Consider the following 15,931-nt stretch of genomic DNA (forward strand, 5'->3'; position numbering starts at 1 on the left):
AATTTTGTTTCTTTTTATGGCTGAGTAATATTCCATTGTATATACATGCCACATCTTCTTTATCCATTCATCTGTCGATGGACACTTAGGTTGCTTCCATCTCCGGGCTATTGTAAATAGAGGTGCAATGAACTTTGTGGTACATGACTCTTTTTGAATTATGGTTTTCTCAGGGTATATGCCCAGTAGTGGGATTGCTGGGTCATATGGTAGTTCTATTCTTACTTTTTTAAGGAACCTCCACACTGTTCTCCATAGTGGCTGTATCAGTTTACATTCCCACCAACAGTGCAAGAGGGTTCCTTTTTCTCCACACCCTCTCCAGCATTTATTGTTTCTAGATTTTTTGATGATGGCCATTCTGACTGGTGTGAGATGATATCTCATTGTAGTTTTGATTTGCATTTCTCTAATGATTAATGATGTTGAGCATCCTTTCATATGTTTGTTGGCAGTCTGTATATTTTCTTTGTAGAAATGTCTGTTTAGGTCTTCTGCCCATTTTCGGATTGGGTTGCTTGTTTCTTTGTTATTGAGCTGCATGAGCTGCTTGTAAATTTTGGAGATTAATCCTTTGTCAGTTGCTTCATTTGAAAATATTTTCTCCCATTCTGAGGGCTGTCTTTTCGTCTTATTTATGGTTTCTTTTGCTGTGCAAAAGCTTTGAAGTTTCATTTGGTCCCATTTGTTTATTATTGTTTTTATTTCCATTTCTCTAGGAGGTGGGTCAGAAAGGATCTTGCTGTGATTTATGTCATAGAGTGTTCTGCCTATGTTTTCCTGTAAGAGTTTGATAGTGTCTGGCCTTACATTTAGGTCTTTAATCCATTTTGAGTTCATTTTTGTGTATGGTGTTAGGGAGTGTTCTAATTTCATTCTTTGCACTTGCCTTTTTATCCCTACTCAGTACACAGCGCCATGCTGAGCACAAAGCAAAGGCTCAATTAATTGATGTTAATTGGGACATCTGTGACACTCTGCGGAGTCATCTAGCTGGGGACTGGATTGTCTGTGTTGACATCACTCAGCTAAAGAGAAGCTGAGAGTTATCAGCTTGTTTAGACTCATAGATGATTCAGTTTTCCCAAATAGCCTAAAACTCGGTCACTTACTGGGGTGACAGACTCTGCCCAGTTTGCCAAGGATATTTCTCATTTTAGCACCAAAACTCATTCATCTCAGGAACCCCCTCAGATGCAGGCTGACTGAGGTGGTTGGTCACTCTATCCACTGGTGACCCAACTTTATAATGATGCAACTTCCCTTCGTTTTAGTCTGACCTGGCTTCTCCAGCCAAGCCATTCACCCAAGGCTGGATGGAGGCATCCAGTGGCCCAGCCATCTGACTTCTGCTGTGTGTTGTTGTCCTGCAGACGAACAAGCCAGAACAAAGGAATGAACTGCAAAGAGACAGGGCCCTACACATATAATCTGGTTATAATTTTCCTGGGAGAGTTTGGGTTCCTGGCTTATCCATCCATTCCTTAGTTATGTATGTATGTATGTATGTATATATTTATGGCTGCATTGGGTTCCTGGCGTATCTGTCCACTCCTTATTTATTCATTTATTTATTTTTGGCTGCCTTGGGACTTCGTTGCTGCGTGCGGGCTTTCTTTAGCTGTAGTGAGCGGGGGCTACTCATCGTTGCAGTGCACGGGCTTCTCATTGCGGTGGCTTCTCTTGTTGTGGAGCATGGACTCTAGGCATGCAGGCTTCAGTAGCTGTGGCACACGGGCTCAGTTGCTCCACGGCATGTGGGATCTTCCCCGACTGGGGCTCAAACCCATGTCCCTGGCATTGGCAGGTGGATTCTCAGCCACTGCGCCACCAGGGAAGCCCCCGTCCCCTCCTTGTAAAGAACAACTGCCTCTCAGGTTGGCTCATCACTTCTGTTTTGCCTGCGACATACAGAAAGGCAAACCAACCAGCCCAGCATGACCCTGCTCAGAACAAGGTTTTCTGCCAGATTTTCACATGCTGGAAAACTTGTGTCCCTCGGAAAGAAACCCCAGCAAAATGAAGCCTAATTTTTATTTATTTTTGCATTCAGAGAGGAATGGCGATGTCTTCCATGTCCTAGACACATCTTAATTTGTGGTTTTTTTCTTATTTGACTCTCTTAATAGGAGGAGAGTATGCCAGGGCTGATTTATGGATCTCCAGTGGTGCCAGGCATCATTTCACATGTGCACAGCTGCTCCACAGTAGTTTAACTTGGCGGATAGTATTAAACCCTGGAATTGTGTCATCTATTTGTACACGCGTACAATAGCCTCCTTGTGCAGGTTCTTCAAGAATCCTTGTAGGCATGGTTGAGACTGGGTGTTTACGGAGTCTCACAGAGTGATTTATTCTGTTGGAAGGCTTTCAGCGTTTCCAGAATGAAGGATGAGATAGCATTTTGTGCCATCGATTAAGTTCCCTGGGGAATTAGAGTTGGGCTAACGTGGAGATGCCTCAAGCCCACGGTGGGAACTCCCGTTTCAGTGGTCGTCCAGGCGATGTGGGACATGTGACTGCTGACAGCAGGCTGGCTTTCATTCTGACATGTCGCAGGGAAGCAGCTAAAAGTGGGGGGCGGGGTGATCTAATGCAAGTTGCCGCGGGCGTAAATAACTTGAGAAGCTCTGTTGACAGCAGAAAGTCCGGCCTCCGCAGTAGTTAACAAGGCTATCTTCAAATTCTAAGGGCCCTGACATTTGTCACAGTTGTCCTTTGTAGTCAAGGGTGCTACTGCGGACACCGTGTTTATCCCTGCAGCCGAGTGTGGCTGAAAATACCCGTGTGTGACAGATGATAAGGCCTTTCTGCGGAGGGGGACAGGGCGGACGTGAGAGCCTGGCTGGGGTTTGTGTGCGGGCCTCCCAGCACACAGCTTGGCGTGTCACAGAGCATCTTGTCTCCATCTGCAGCGACCTGGCCGCTCTGGCCTCGGCCCCTCGGCTCCAGCGGCCCGCAAGTGTCTCCATTCTTGAGCGACTTTCCCTGGGTCTTGCTTGCTGTCTCCCTTGCCCGCACAGGGTAGGTAGGCTGGTGCCAGACTCCTTCCTACACCCCGGCTCGGGGGAGAAGGCCTTTGAGGTGGGCTGGGTCCCTCGACACTTTTGTCGATGGGTGATTTTATTTTGCTACTTCAGCACTGAGTGTTTTCAACTGGAAAGACCTTTGAGGCTGAAAGGACTTTCCGCCCTTTCTCGGTGTCACCTGTCTTAGGACAGGGAAAGGCAGAGGCAGTGCTTTGGGCTCAGGTGTGCCTCTCCGTCGGTGGACTAGGTGGACACTTACACAGCTTGTTGCCTTAAAAAATGCTACCTCACCAGCCTATTCTCAAAATCCTTTTTTAAGGCTAGAAATTCCTAAAGGCTCATCTTGGAAGTCTAATAATGGGTTCACAAGCCAGCGACAGGGCTCAGAAAGCCTTCCTGCTCGGGTGTCTTGCTGGGGGCAGCAGTTAAGGTCAGGCCCGGGCGGCGCTGGTGGCCTCAGCCCATGGCCAGCACTGCGTGACTGCTTATCACTTCGCCTCTTTGGCAAATAAAAATCTTTTTACCCGTGGGTTCAAGATGGGGCTTAGGAAAGAGAATAAAAGGGCTTCTTGGTGATGCCTTAGCCTTAAAATCTCCTATGGGAGGAACTGCTAATTGTCTTGAACAGGGAAACCCCAAGAATCTTACGAGCTCCTTAACCACTGAGTGAATCGCCTTATCAGACCTTCTTCTAGAGGAGTCTGGTGCATAAGGAAGTTGTGATGAGGATGACTGAGAGATGAGAGTGTGGTGCCTGAGACCAACCCTGGGCACTGGACTTCCCCGGGAGGGAAAGATGACCTGAGCCTCCATGAGCAGCTAAGCGACACTGGTGTCCAAGAACGGACATCTTCTCAGGAGGGAGAGGGGGTCTGGAATTGGGAGGCAGGGGAACTGAGCACAGCCTTTGTCTGCTTCACAATTCTGCCCCTTTGGTTTGAGGTCATCCAGTAGAGTTCCATCCCACACAAGTCTTGAAGTTGTTTCTCCAAGGAACATCTCTGAATCAGCTTTCATCTCTTCTTGACCCTCTAAGGACGCTGGGTGGGAGGCCCAGAGTCCCCAAGGCTTCGGCGCATGTAGCAATGGTCTCTGATCCTGTAGATATTGTTTTTTTGTTTATTTGTTTGTTTTCTGAGAAACTAGGAGGAATGGGATTGAAAGTAACAAGCATCTAGTATGTTCTGTCATTCCCATTTGATAGATGAGGAAACTGAAGTTCAGTTATGGGACCAGGATTACGTGAAAGCAAATAGCAAAGCTGGGATCTAAACGTAGGCCACCTACCAGAGGTGAGCAGGTTGACAAGTTAGCCCAACTCAGAGAGCCCCCTGCATCTGACTTCTGTGCTCCATCTCAGAACTGTGGGCTTCTCTCTACAGTCCTGACTGAGAACTTCACCAGGAAGACAGCAGGTTCTCCTCATGGTGTTTGAGAAACCACTGACTAAAGAATGAGCCTCGCCTGTATCCCTGATGATCTTTTAAAATAGTGAATAATAACACTGCTATAATGGTGAACATTGAAATGCCACCATCTGCCCTTGGTCTTTCAGAAGGTACCAGGCAAATCTTGCTGTTCTGAGACCGATATCTAAATTCTTTTAATTAACTCATTTATTGACCAGGGGATTTTTTCAGAATCTAACGCCTGTGGCTGGTGATTTGTTATGTAAATCAATATTGAAACATCTCTGGTCAATAACGTTTGGGTAACAAAAGACGTATTAATAAGTCTCTGGTCAATATTAATAAACCTTATTTGGTTTGATGAGTTAAAGCAATACCCTTAGCCTCCACTGTGTATGTTGGAAAGAGGGCAGAAGGAAACAGTTCCTCTGAGATAACTCTCCAGAGAAGATACTAATAGGTTTGGGTTGATAGACATCCAAGAAGTTACAGATTATAGGGGTTGACACCCTTCCAAAATTAATATATGCCCAGTAGGCTAAGTCCATGGTTTCCTTCCTTTTCCATTGGATTTCTAAATGTCAGAAGTCCCCATCTTCATGGTCTGTGACATGATGGGGCCCTTCTAGTTACAGAGCTCTTCCTCATGAATTGCTCTGTGAAACCTCAAAGACTGTGCTTCATTCCTTTTCTGTCAGGTGAGGACACAGAGACAGAACGCCCATGCATTCCTGACGGCAGCACAACTGGTACACCACGGAGCTGGGGCTAGAATCTAGACCATGTGTGCTTTTAGCATTGCCCCGCCGTGTTCCCTCTCCACATTCCACAGAAGGGTTTATTAAGGATCGCATTTTGCATAAGGCAGCCGATGGTAGCAATGGTCACCTGAAGCCAAGGTCCCAGGCTGTGGAGCTGGTAGGGCTGGGGCGTCTCTTGCCTTGGCTTGGGGTTGGCCCAAGGGATTAAAATCACTGGGGTACAAGAGGAAGGATGCCAAGGTTGGAAGCCGGGCCCAGCCTGAATTGGGCTGTGCTGGCGGCATGAGAAGTTACGAAGCATTTTCAAAGTACCTATGACATTTTATTTTAGGTAGTAAAATCTTTACGTTCAAGCTGTTAGAAAATATTTGAAACAAGCCATTCCTAAATATGTTTATGTAAGTATTCCTAAGACACACTACACACATGTGTGAGTCAGACTAAGTTCTTCATAAAATAGAATTGAATTCAGTTGTTTAAAATGGGTTTGCTGTTGGGTTGCATGGAGACATGTACGTGGTTTGATCACTTTTCAATGTTTTGAGTGTCAAAGGGACATAGGATGGCACCTTTCTTAGGAAGTGTGATTTATAATATACTCCACACTCAGTGAAAATTGAGTTTGTGTAGTAGTTAGGATTAGGTTGCTAGAAGATCCAAAATAACAGTGGTTTAAAGAAAATAGAAGCTTCTTTTTCTCTCATGAAACGAAGTCAGGAGTCAGTTCACAGATGGTTTGGTGGCTTCGTGGTATCAGGGGCTCATGCTCCTCCTGTCTTGTTACTCACTATGCATGAATTCTATTTCCAAATTCACCTCATGGGCCAACATGGCTGCTGGAGTGCCAACAATTATATCTGCAATCCAGGCAGTAGGAAGAAAAAAGGAGTGAAAATGAGGGAACGCTCTCTTCCACTTCCACTATGTCTCCTCGGCTAGAACTCTGTGATACGCCAGATCTGGCTACAAAGCAGACTGAGAAATGTATGATTTTAGCTAGCCATGATGTTCTCAGCTAAAACAATAATTAGGATTATTTTTACAAGGAAAAAAAAGGAAGAATGAATATTGAGTGGCAATTAGGAATCTCTGCCACAGCTTGGTTATGGAACCTATTCCCTTCATCTTGTTCCCTAGGCTCCCCACACTTGCTCCTTGCCCATCCCCTCTTGCACACGTGCAATTAAAAAATGACCCTATTGCTTGAGAGACCCAGAGCCATGCAGAACAGAAAAGATCATTATGGGTGGAAACTGAGTCAAACTAGGGAGCTTCTTACTATGATTATTTGCCTTTATTATTAATATCATTTATTTCATCATCAAAAAACCTTACTGTGCACTAGAATGTGTAGGGGAAAACAGAGGTGTTAGGAAATATAATACAGGATTCCTGTCTCTACCCTTGACTTTCTTATTTGGGGGAGATGAGACTCCCAGAGTAAGCTCCTGTCAAGAGCTGTGAAAGGGCTGAGATTTTCCCCCACTTGTAAGTGAGGAGCTAGCCCACCAGTGTCCTGGGTGCTGGCAGGAGACACAGGACGCTGAGTCAGAGATAAAGGACTTAAATTATATCAGTAGTCTGGGTGCCAGTCTTTTCTTGTGCTAGTTCCCCAGTTCCTGCAGGGTGACTCAGGTGGCCACATGGTGACTGCACGGCAGCGGGTGGCATTACAGGAGAGGAACCTAGAGCCCAAGGCAGGCAAGGCTTGTACGATGGGAAGCACGGCTGCCACCCCTTCTCCAGAGGGAACCTCCATCTCCGAGGTTCCAGGCTGTCCACCGTGTAAGCATCCTTGTAAAGACAGTCCATACAGAATAGAGGTGTCAGCGTCTCCGCCTGCAAGATGTCAGACACAGGAGAGGCCCTTGGAGAACTGTCTCCCGCCCGACATGACACAGCGCACGCCAAGCGTGGCACCAGGACAGAAGCACCCCGGTCCCCTGTGAGCGAGCAGAGCGCACTGGGGGCTGCGCAATCGGGGGCCTGGAAGGGAGGGCGAGGCTGGACCAAGAGCGGGGAGAGGGCTCCACCCCCCGTGCAGGTGTGCAGACATGGTACGAGGCGTTCGTAGACCTACCGAAGAGCAGTTTGGTGGAAGGGAGAGTGTTATAGGAAAGCCTTGGGGTCTGGACATGCCGGGAGGGCCTGGGATGCCTGAGGAACTTCCCACAGTGAGGAGGAGGGTCGCTAATGGTGCCGCCGGCGACACGGCTGGGGATGGCTGGAGCGGAGGAGACGGGAGGCGAGGCAGGGACAGGTCTGGGCATCAAGTGCTGGGTACGCGAGCGCTTCCCACATGGCAGGGCAGCGCACCTGTATTTATTGTTTCGCTTCCTTTACTATGGAGCAGGCAGGAAAGCTTGCAGGGAACTTCATGTCTGTAAGGATGAAGGGGTAGCACCATTGATAGACCCGTTACCTCAAGTGGCACTTCCTGAATTTCTCACGAGGGCATCACCCAGGTGTTCAGTGCTGGATCCTCTCGTGTATTTTAGGATCAGGCCCTTCCCTGCAGGTATCAGTGTCAGGTTCTAAAGGACCCCGGGGGCCCTTACTGCCCAGGATAAGGGAGGGCTTTGGTGTGGGGCGGATAGATAGAAATATTCTGTGTCGTACCTGGGTGACCAGTCACGATAGCAGCTCTGAAAGTGAGAAAACTAGTGTAAAGGACACATCCCCAGGGAAACCCGGATACTAACAGGCAAATGGCTTCAACAGAGGAGCCCCTGACAAAGAAGATGCTGGACATCCCTGTCCTTATCCCTCAGACTGGAGACAGAAATTCTTCGTGTCCTCAAGTGGCTTCCTACTCTTCTCACAGAACAGTCTTGGCTCCTTGACCTGGTGTGAGAAGCAGCAGCGCGTCCCCTGGCCCCCGCATCTCCACAGTGAGTGAAGTGCCCCCGACTCGGCTTGGCTTCCGCCATCCATCATGGAAGGATTTGGCAGACCGCTGTGGAAACCAACTCCTAAATATTTTAAACAGAGACCATGGCTGACAGGAGTCAAACTTTCTGTATTAATGGAGGATTAAAACCTCAGCTATTTCCAGTAATTTATTATGCACCCGCTTATAAACACATTGCACTGGTCATGGAATGTATACGTGTAGCAGGCCCTCCAGAGACGGATGAAGAACACTTCAAGGGCATCAAGGGCACCCAGGTTCCAGCATGGAAGCACAGTCACAGTTGGCAACCTTTGCACAGGAAGTCCCCTGACCGTTGGTGACCTGTGTCCTGTGGGCCACTGTCTGGGAACCACTGCACGTGGCAAAGGAGCAAGACCCTCTGGCCTTACTCAGACCCATCATTACACTGTCTCCAGAAGTGACCCATGTCAGCCTTCAAGGGCTCATGTTGCGAAAGGCAATCATCTGTTTTGTGAGAAAAGCCATCAAAGTGCCAAATTATTGATGGACAATCACCACACCCAGTGTGCTGTGTCTGACTGTGGGCACCACACCTCAGGGGCAACGTTAGCCCCAAACGTGACACATGCAGGGCAGAAGCGTTCAGACCAGAAGGGGACACAAACCATGCGACGCTGGGACAAAGGAACAGAATTCACATGGATAGAAGGGGTGGGGGGGGCACGCTTGCTGTCCGAATGCTCTGGAGGTCGTGGGGAGAAAGGTTTTCCCAGGGTGGGGGCGGAAACCAATGGTAAAGGCTGGTTGCCGTGAGAACAGACTTATGCTAAAAATCCCGGGGGTGTGGGGGGAGTACTTCCTAACAGAGTTCGTGAGAGCAGGCTGAGCTCTGTCACTGGAGATGCTCAGTCCTTGGCTGCATGGCCATGCTGGAAGAACACTGCAGAAAAACTCCAGCGTCAGATCACTGAAGGAAGGGACTAAGTTGTTTCCCCCACAGGACCTTGTGATGCCATGCATGGGGGACTTGAATCTGAAGTTGGGGGGGAGGGGTGTGTGTGGTCTTGTAATAGAGAAGAATAAGTCTGACTCCATATTGGATCTATTTCTTTAGCTCCAACCTTTGTGCCCTGTTGCCTCTGCTTAGTCATGCTGGCTCTGCACCTTTTGTAAAAGAATGTTGCCTATGGCTTGAAATATACAGGATAGCCTGACCTTGACCTGACCTGAACAGAGAATAACAGAAACCTTGCCTACACGGACAAGATACAAGAACAAAGGATCTGACACCAAGAAGTTTGCAACAGTTCACACCCCCCTCACCTTGCCTTTAAAAAGAGCTTTGCTGAAAGCTTTTCGGGAGTTTGGCCTTTTTAAGGCATGAGCCACCTGTCTCCTTGCCTGGCCCCACAATTAACCTCTCTGCTTCAAACTCTCATGTTTCAGTATTGTTCGGTCTCACTCTGTTATTAGGCACAGACTTGCCGGTAACAATTATGGTGAGCCAGCCAGGAATCTGTGCCTGTGGCGGGTGGACCCCGGCCAGGGACAGCCCCTTCCCAAGTTCCCAGCAGCTGCTGGAGCTCATTTTGCACCCGGGAACTGTGAGGGACTCTCCCTGAGAGGCGTCAGCTGCCCCAGTGCACAAGGCCATTTGGAGCAGAGAAATGTCCAGAGCTATGGTCCACATTTGGTATCACTTGGGGGTAAGTCGCTCCATCTTGCACAGGCTGGGAATTCTCTCCACTCCATTTGGGTTACTTCCCTTGTAGGAAGTGAGACACTCTGGGTCTGTTCTCTTTTGAGAGCTAAGCCAGTCTGTTTGGAGACCTCCATCTGGGAGTAGAAATGGAATTTTAGACTACACCTCCACTGATTTTCTGTGTGACCGTAGTTTGTGTTTTTTTGTGTGTGTATTGTTTTGGGGTGAGCCACTCCAGCTTGCGCCTTTGTTAGTGGGACCATTCGTTAACAAGTTGTTTGTATGTGTGTGTATCAGTATGCACTGGTCAGTTGAGACGTCTTCGGTAACAGGGCTTGCGTGTGAGGGCACCAGGGTATCCTTCCCTATTGTGTTGGGTTTTGCCTGTGGTCGAGCATTGGTTGGGATTTTCCTTTTGCAATGAATGGGTATCTCCCTTTTTGGCGCTGGGGAACTGTGATCCTGAAAGACCATTTTGCATTGCATTTGTTTGCTTTATTAATACTAGATAACACCGGCCATGAATAATTAAGTATGGATAATCAGAGCTCTGTTCCATCTTGCAGTCCCCCTAGCATGTATTTTGCAAAAGTGGGAGATCTTCAGTATGCTCCTAGAAAGAGAGAGAAAGAAGATATTTAACATTTCACCACCACTACATTCTTTAGACTCTGGACTAAATTAATTAAGATGAAACTCTCTTAAAATTCCAAAACTGGTTCTTTTTGCATATGCAGTTAAGAGAAAGCTGGCTTGATAAAATACCTCTTTTTCAGAATTCTGACCCCAAGAGAACGAAAATATTCTGAGGAGCAAGCTTGAAGGTAACTAAGTAAATTCAACCTATTCCAACTGTTATTTTTGGTTTGCATTTGCCAGGTGAATTGCCATGACACGTGTGGTAATGATTCCTTATCTTTACATTTGCATGTTGTTTGCTGTTAAAAAGTAGGATCCTTGTTTGAAAGAGTTGAGGAAATTGTTGGACTTCACCCTTTTGTTTTTGTTCTGCAGGAATTAGATTTTGTTCTGTGTGTATGTTTACATTTGTCTTGCATGTAAGTTTGCTGGCTATGAGAGCTATCTGGATGTATGTGTTTCATTATGATTAGGTGTCTTTGTCTTTGGATAGTATTGCTGAGGTTAACTTGTAAATGAGCTCTATTTAATAGACTTAAAAGTAAATGCTTACAAATTAAATACTTACTACTATTTAGAAAACAGGCCAAAATGAACTTCAGGTCCTCATGATCTGGGAAATATTCAGTATGGAATTGATATCTGGTATTGAAGCTAGCTTAAGCTTGTTGGTTTGACTAATACAGACATGTCTTTTAGAAAATTCAAACTACTTAGGATAAACCTTATAACCAGCAATAGAAATTTCTAGTAAGAGTTTCCTAAAAATAAGTATAAATTGTGAGAGATGCCTTTAACATTACTTACTTAGGATGCTTTTAAATGCTTGTAATAGAAAACACAACTAAAAGTATCTTAAACAATTACGACTAACTCCTAATGGTTCCAGCATAGATTCAGTCAGTGAATCAGTGACATCAAGGATCCAGGTTCTTGCCATATTTTCCTCTGCCATTCTTACATGTCAGTTTCGTCCTTGGATTTGTTCCCTCATGATCCTAAGACAGCTTCCACAGCACCACTCCTCATCCAACAATGACCAGATTCAGGAAAGTATGAACCTTTTGTCCCTTTCAAGAGCAAAGGAAACCCAAAAGTTCCCTTATTTGCCTTCACAGTTCTTAAGCAAGGTTGCACCTGTATTAAATCAAATATTGCCAAGAAGAAAAGGAATTACACCAGGATTGCCTTAACCTAATCCTCATTCACCCACTGGGGCTAAGGAGGGACCAATGAAAATCATGGCCCTAATAACTGAACAGTATTGGGGTTCTCTTGGCAAGGAGGTATGAAGGCAATTGTTGGTGTGGTCAATACAGACATGTCTTTTATTGTGCCTGGGTTTACTGAGGGTGAATGGGTTTATGTTGTTTCTGTTGCACAGTTTGTCAACAGAAAAAAAAATTAGCTTGGTATGATGAAATTCTTATAAGTAAATTAGATGCAAATAGGATGAGAGCTTTTGGGTGATCTCTTTAGAAATGGCTATGATTTGGGAATGTCTGCTTAAGGGTGGTCCCTCCAGATATTTGGTAACTTAAATTTTAGAGTTGTGCTAGTCTGGGTTGGATGATGGGGGATTACTGAATAGCTAGGTCATTCCCAGGCAGGGTACTGAAACATTAAGTACTGAATATAGAAGCTAAAGGTGTCTGGGACTATGTTTGGTGCCACACTGAGATATTTTCTATAAAAAGCAGATGTTTTAAAATATTATTATTGGGCTTCCCTGGTGGCCAGTGGTTGAGAGTCCGCCTGCCGATGCAGGGGACACGGGTTCGTGCCCCGGTCCGGGAAGATCCCACATGCCGCGGAGTGGCTGGGCCCGTGAGCCATGGCCGCTGAGCCTGCGCGTCCAGCGCCTGTGCTCCGCAACGGGAGAGACCACAACGGTGAGAGGCCCACGTACCGCAAAAAAAAAAAAAAAAAAAAATGTTGTTTGCCAACCTACAGAATGCTAAAGGACAGTTAATAATTGATTGCTTCTTGGGTTTCACTAGAAATTAAGGGTTTTTTAGAGCTTTGGATTCAAATTTAAATATGTAATTAAAGCTACTAAAATAATAAAGGAAACATTTCAGTATACAGCAGGAAAGTAGGATATATATTTTTTTAAAAGGGAGTTTTACACATGGTTGGGCTGAGATTAGGTTAAACTTAAGTAAATGGATTTTGTTATTAAAAATAGGCTGGTGCAAGACTCGATTTGGTCCCTCTACTAAGGGAACAAGTTTACTTAGAATGCTTTTTTTTTTTTTTTTTAATTTATTTTTGGCCGTCTTGGGTCTTCATTGCTGCGCGGGCTTTTCTCTAGTTGCAGTGAGCGGGAGCTACTCTTCATTTGGTGCGGTGGCTTCTCTTATCGCGGAGCCTGGGTTCTAGAGCACAGGCTCGGTAGTTGTGGCACACGGGCCCAGTTACTCCATGGCATGTGGGATCCTCCTAGACCAGGGCTCTAACCCGTGTCCCCTAGCATTGGCAGGCGGATTCCCAACCACTGCGCCACCAGGGAAGTCCCTAGAATGCTGCTTTTGATAACAGATTATGTGAACTTCCTTGCCTTTAAGTGATCTATATTTGCTTCTGAGATCTCTTCTCACTTTGGTTAAGAAACAAGTATTGTCTTACAGTGACCTGTGATCTTATTTGACCACGTGTTTTGAAACTTTTTGAGGAACTTCCCAAATACCAAATTTTAATTAAAATTCTTTTGCCCTCCAGCTAACGTTGGGATGCTTTAGAGGGCCCTTGATGCATCTTAGAAGTATTTAACTCGTATTATTTGGTATGTTGAATTACATGGGAAGCATCGTCAAGTGGGTGATAAGCCTCCTCAGATTATACAGTACATATAAATGTTATTAATATATTCTAGAAATTATGTAAAGTTTCTGAAATGTAGATATGTCCTGGTATAATGCTATCAGTCATAATTCTGGTTATCTTAAAATGTTGTATATCGCAGCAACTTGACTAAGCTTTTCTGTTAACACACTGTAATCAGATCTTTAACCTTGCCTTTTTAAGTCTTTAATAGACAGTTAAGCTGATGCTTTGCAAACTTGCTTCATCTTCAAGAAGATTCACAGGAAGGACTAATAAATTTTAGATTATAATACTTTTTTTTTTTTTTTTTGCTGCACGACATGGCAAAATTAAGTCGCAATCTTAATTCCCCGACCGGGGATTGAACCCATGCCCCCTGCAGTGGAAGTGCAGAGTCTTAACCACTGGAGCCCCAGGTTATACTCAGATTATACTGCTGAACTGGGTAAGACATTTAAAACCCTAATGGAAATCCTGATGGCTTCATAAAAAGTTAACAAAAGGATTGGTTACTAAGTGAACTGGTGAATACGGTTATAATGTTTATGGGTTTTGTCTGGAATATTACTGATTCTGATTTGTGTTTTCCAGATATAGGGAAGCACTTCCTCTCAAGTTACTCATGAGTTACAGAAATTTGGTAAATTATACCTTACTGAGTAAAACTGAAATATTTTTCTTTTCTCTCTGGCTGGTCCCTCCAGAAACTGGAGATCCTTGGGTTCTGAGCAGCCTTATCAGGTGAATGGGCAAGACTGTCTCCTGGCATGTACAGGAATCTTCGTATTTTGGGGACCAAGAATGCCACCAAGGCAGAATCTGATGGCAGGCCTTTGGCATGGATTTCCTGGCCTTGAGAGGCCTTTGGGAATTCAGTCTAAGACTCCTGAGGAGTTCCACCACAGCCAGTTTGGGAAAGCCTATGTAGTCAATTGACCAGACTTAATTTACATGTTTGTGGAGAACACTGCCTGCTTATAAGTCTACTGCTAAAAGCACATGTACAATGCTTGTGTGGCAATTGGGTATAAGTGATAAAATGTATGGCCTATAAAGTGTATACCCATTAACATACCTCTGAGCCTGTTCACAATATTTGATCAGTTTTCCCCCATCATGAGTATCTAGGCAAATATAAAGGAGGTCTAGCGCCAAGGGACATGATCTAGACCTGGGGCAAGAAGCTAAATCACCCTGGCATCAAGGGACATGTTTTGGTCTGTTGAAGAATTTGCAGTTAACAAGGGAGATGATGGGAAATCTGTACATATTCTGAGGTCTGGGGAAGTCATTCTAGCTGATACATGATTTAACTTAAACTTTACTGACCAGAGCAGCCTGTTTTGTGGCCTTTCGGACATGCATTGTACATCTGCCTTGGCCATTGAGGAGTGGAATACATTTGAAAGTCAAAACTGGAGTAGATGTGGTTCAGACGTTCAAGGTAAAACTAGTGGCCATTGTGCATGTGATTTCAGGCATATTCCTCTATTGCTGAAAACTTGAATTTTCTGAGCTCTGTCATACTTGGGATGCCACCAGCCATTCTCAAAGTAGTGTCTGCTGGCAGATGGCAGCTGCAACTATATGACCTCAAGATCTCTTGTAACTATTAAATTTTTAGACAATAAAATTGTTTTAGTCAGATGTCAGCAGAAAAAGGAGACGTGCAGTGATCAAATTGCCCGTTATATATATGTTAATTCCACATCAGAAGTTAAAACCTACTTAGATGAAAGTACACAACTGGCTACCTGGCTACAAGTCTCCCCCAAAGTGCCAGGTCCAGACTGGTTTTCAGGCTTATTCTCCTGAATTCCTCGAGAATATTTCCAGCTCTGTGCCCATTTCCCAAATCAAGGTAGGACTATGTCCCATTTCAGGAGGAAGTAGCCAGAGTGGTAATCACCCCATTCCCTGAAAGAATTGGGGAAAGATGAAACAGGATTGGAGTTGGAAACCAAATCACTGTGAAATGGAGTTCCTCTGCTGAGTTTATGATTAACCTCTCTATCCAAAACACCGTTCCCCTCTTGTTGTCCAACACCTTGTCCTCAAGATTGAGGGGTATCAAAGAAAAGGGAAGAATTGTAATATGGAGGAACAAATCTGACTCCATATTAGATCTGCTCCTTTTACCTTATTTAACCTTTGTGTTCTATTGCCTGTGCTTAGTCATGCTGGCTTTGCATCTTTTGTAAAAGAATGCTGCCTATAGCCTGAAATATACAGGGTAACCTAACCTTGACCTGACCTGACCAGAGAATAACAGAACATCAGGACCTTACTGACCTGGCCTACATAGACAGCTACATCCAACACAAAGAAGTGTGCAACAACTAACCAACCACACCCCTCCCTCATCTTGCCTTTAAAGGGCTTTGCTAAAAGCCTTTTGGGAGTTGCAGCTTTTTAAGGCATAAGCCACCCCTCTCCTTGCCTGGCCCTGCAATAAACATTTCTCTGCTCCAAACTCCGTATTGTTTGGCCTCACTGCGCATCAAGCACACAGTGTGTGTGTGCTGTATGTTATGTGTAGAATGTGTGCGTGGTATGCATGATGTGGTGTTTGTGTGGTGTATATGGTGTGTGTCTGTGGTTTGTGTGGTGTGTGTGTGTGTGTGTGGTATGTGAGGGGTGTGTGTGGTAAGTGTGCATGGTATATGTGTGTGGTCTGTGTGTATGGGGGG

At 45.3% G+C, this 15,931-nt stretch overlaps 1 protein-coding gene across 1 annotated transcript in view; it reads right to left on the minus strand.

Annotated features, from left to right (window-relative positions):
* Window positions 1–10,116: 10,116 nt before the first annotated feature.
* The window catches only part of LOC114883882, a 50,745-nt gene continuing 44,930 nt past the window's right edge, over window positions 10,117–15,931 (minus strand). Inside the window, exon 7 of the mRNA XM_029202085.1 lies at window positions 10,117–10,389. The gene's annotated coding sequence lies outside the window, so the exon portion shown is untranslated. The remainder of the gene's footprint in view (window positions 10,390–15,931) is intronic.

This window comes from Monodon monoceros, unplaced genomic scaffold, assembly GCF_005190385.1.
Source record: "Monodon monoceros isolate NGI ecotype Baffin Bay Population unplaced genomic scaffold, NGI_Narwhal_1 Super_Scaffold_5, whole genome shotgun sequence".
In the NCBI taxonomy this organism is placed as follows: Eukaryota; Metazoa; Chordata; class Mammalia; order Artiodactyla; family Monodontidae; genus Monodon; species Monodon monoceros.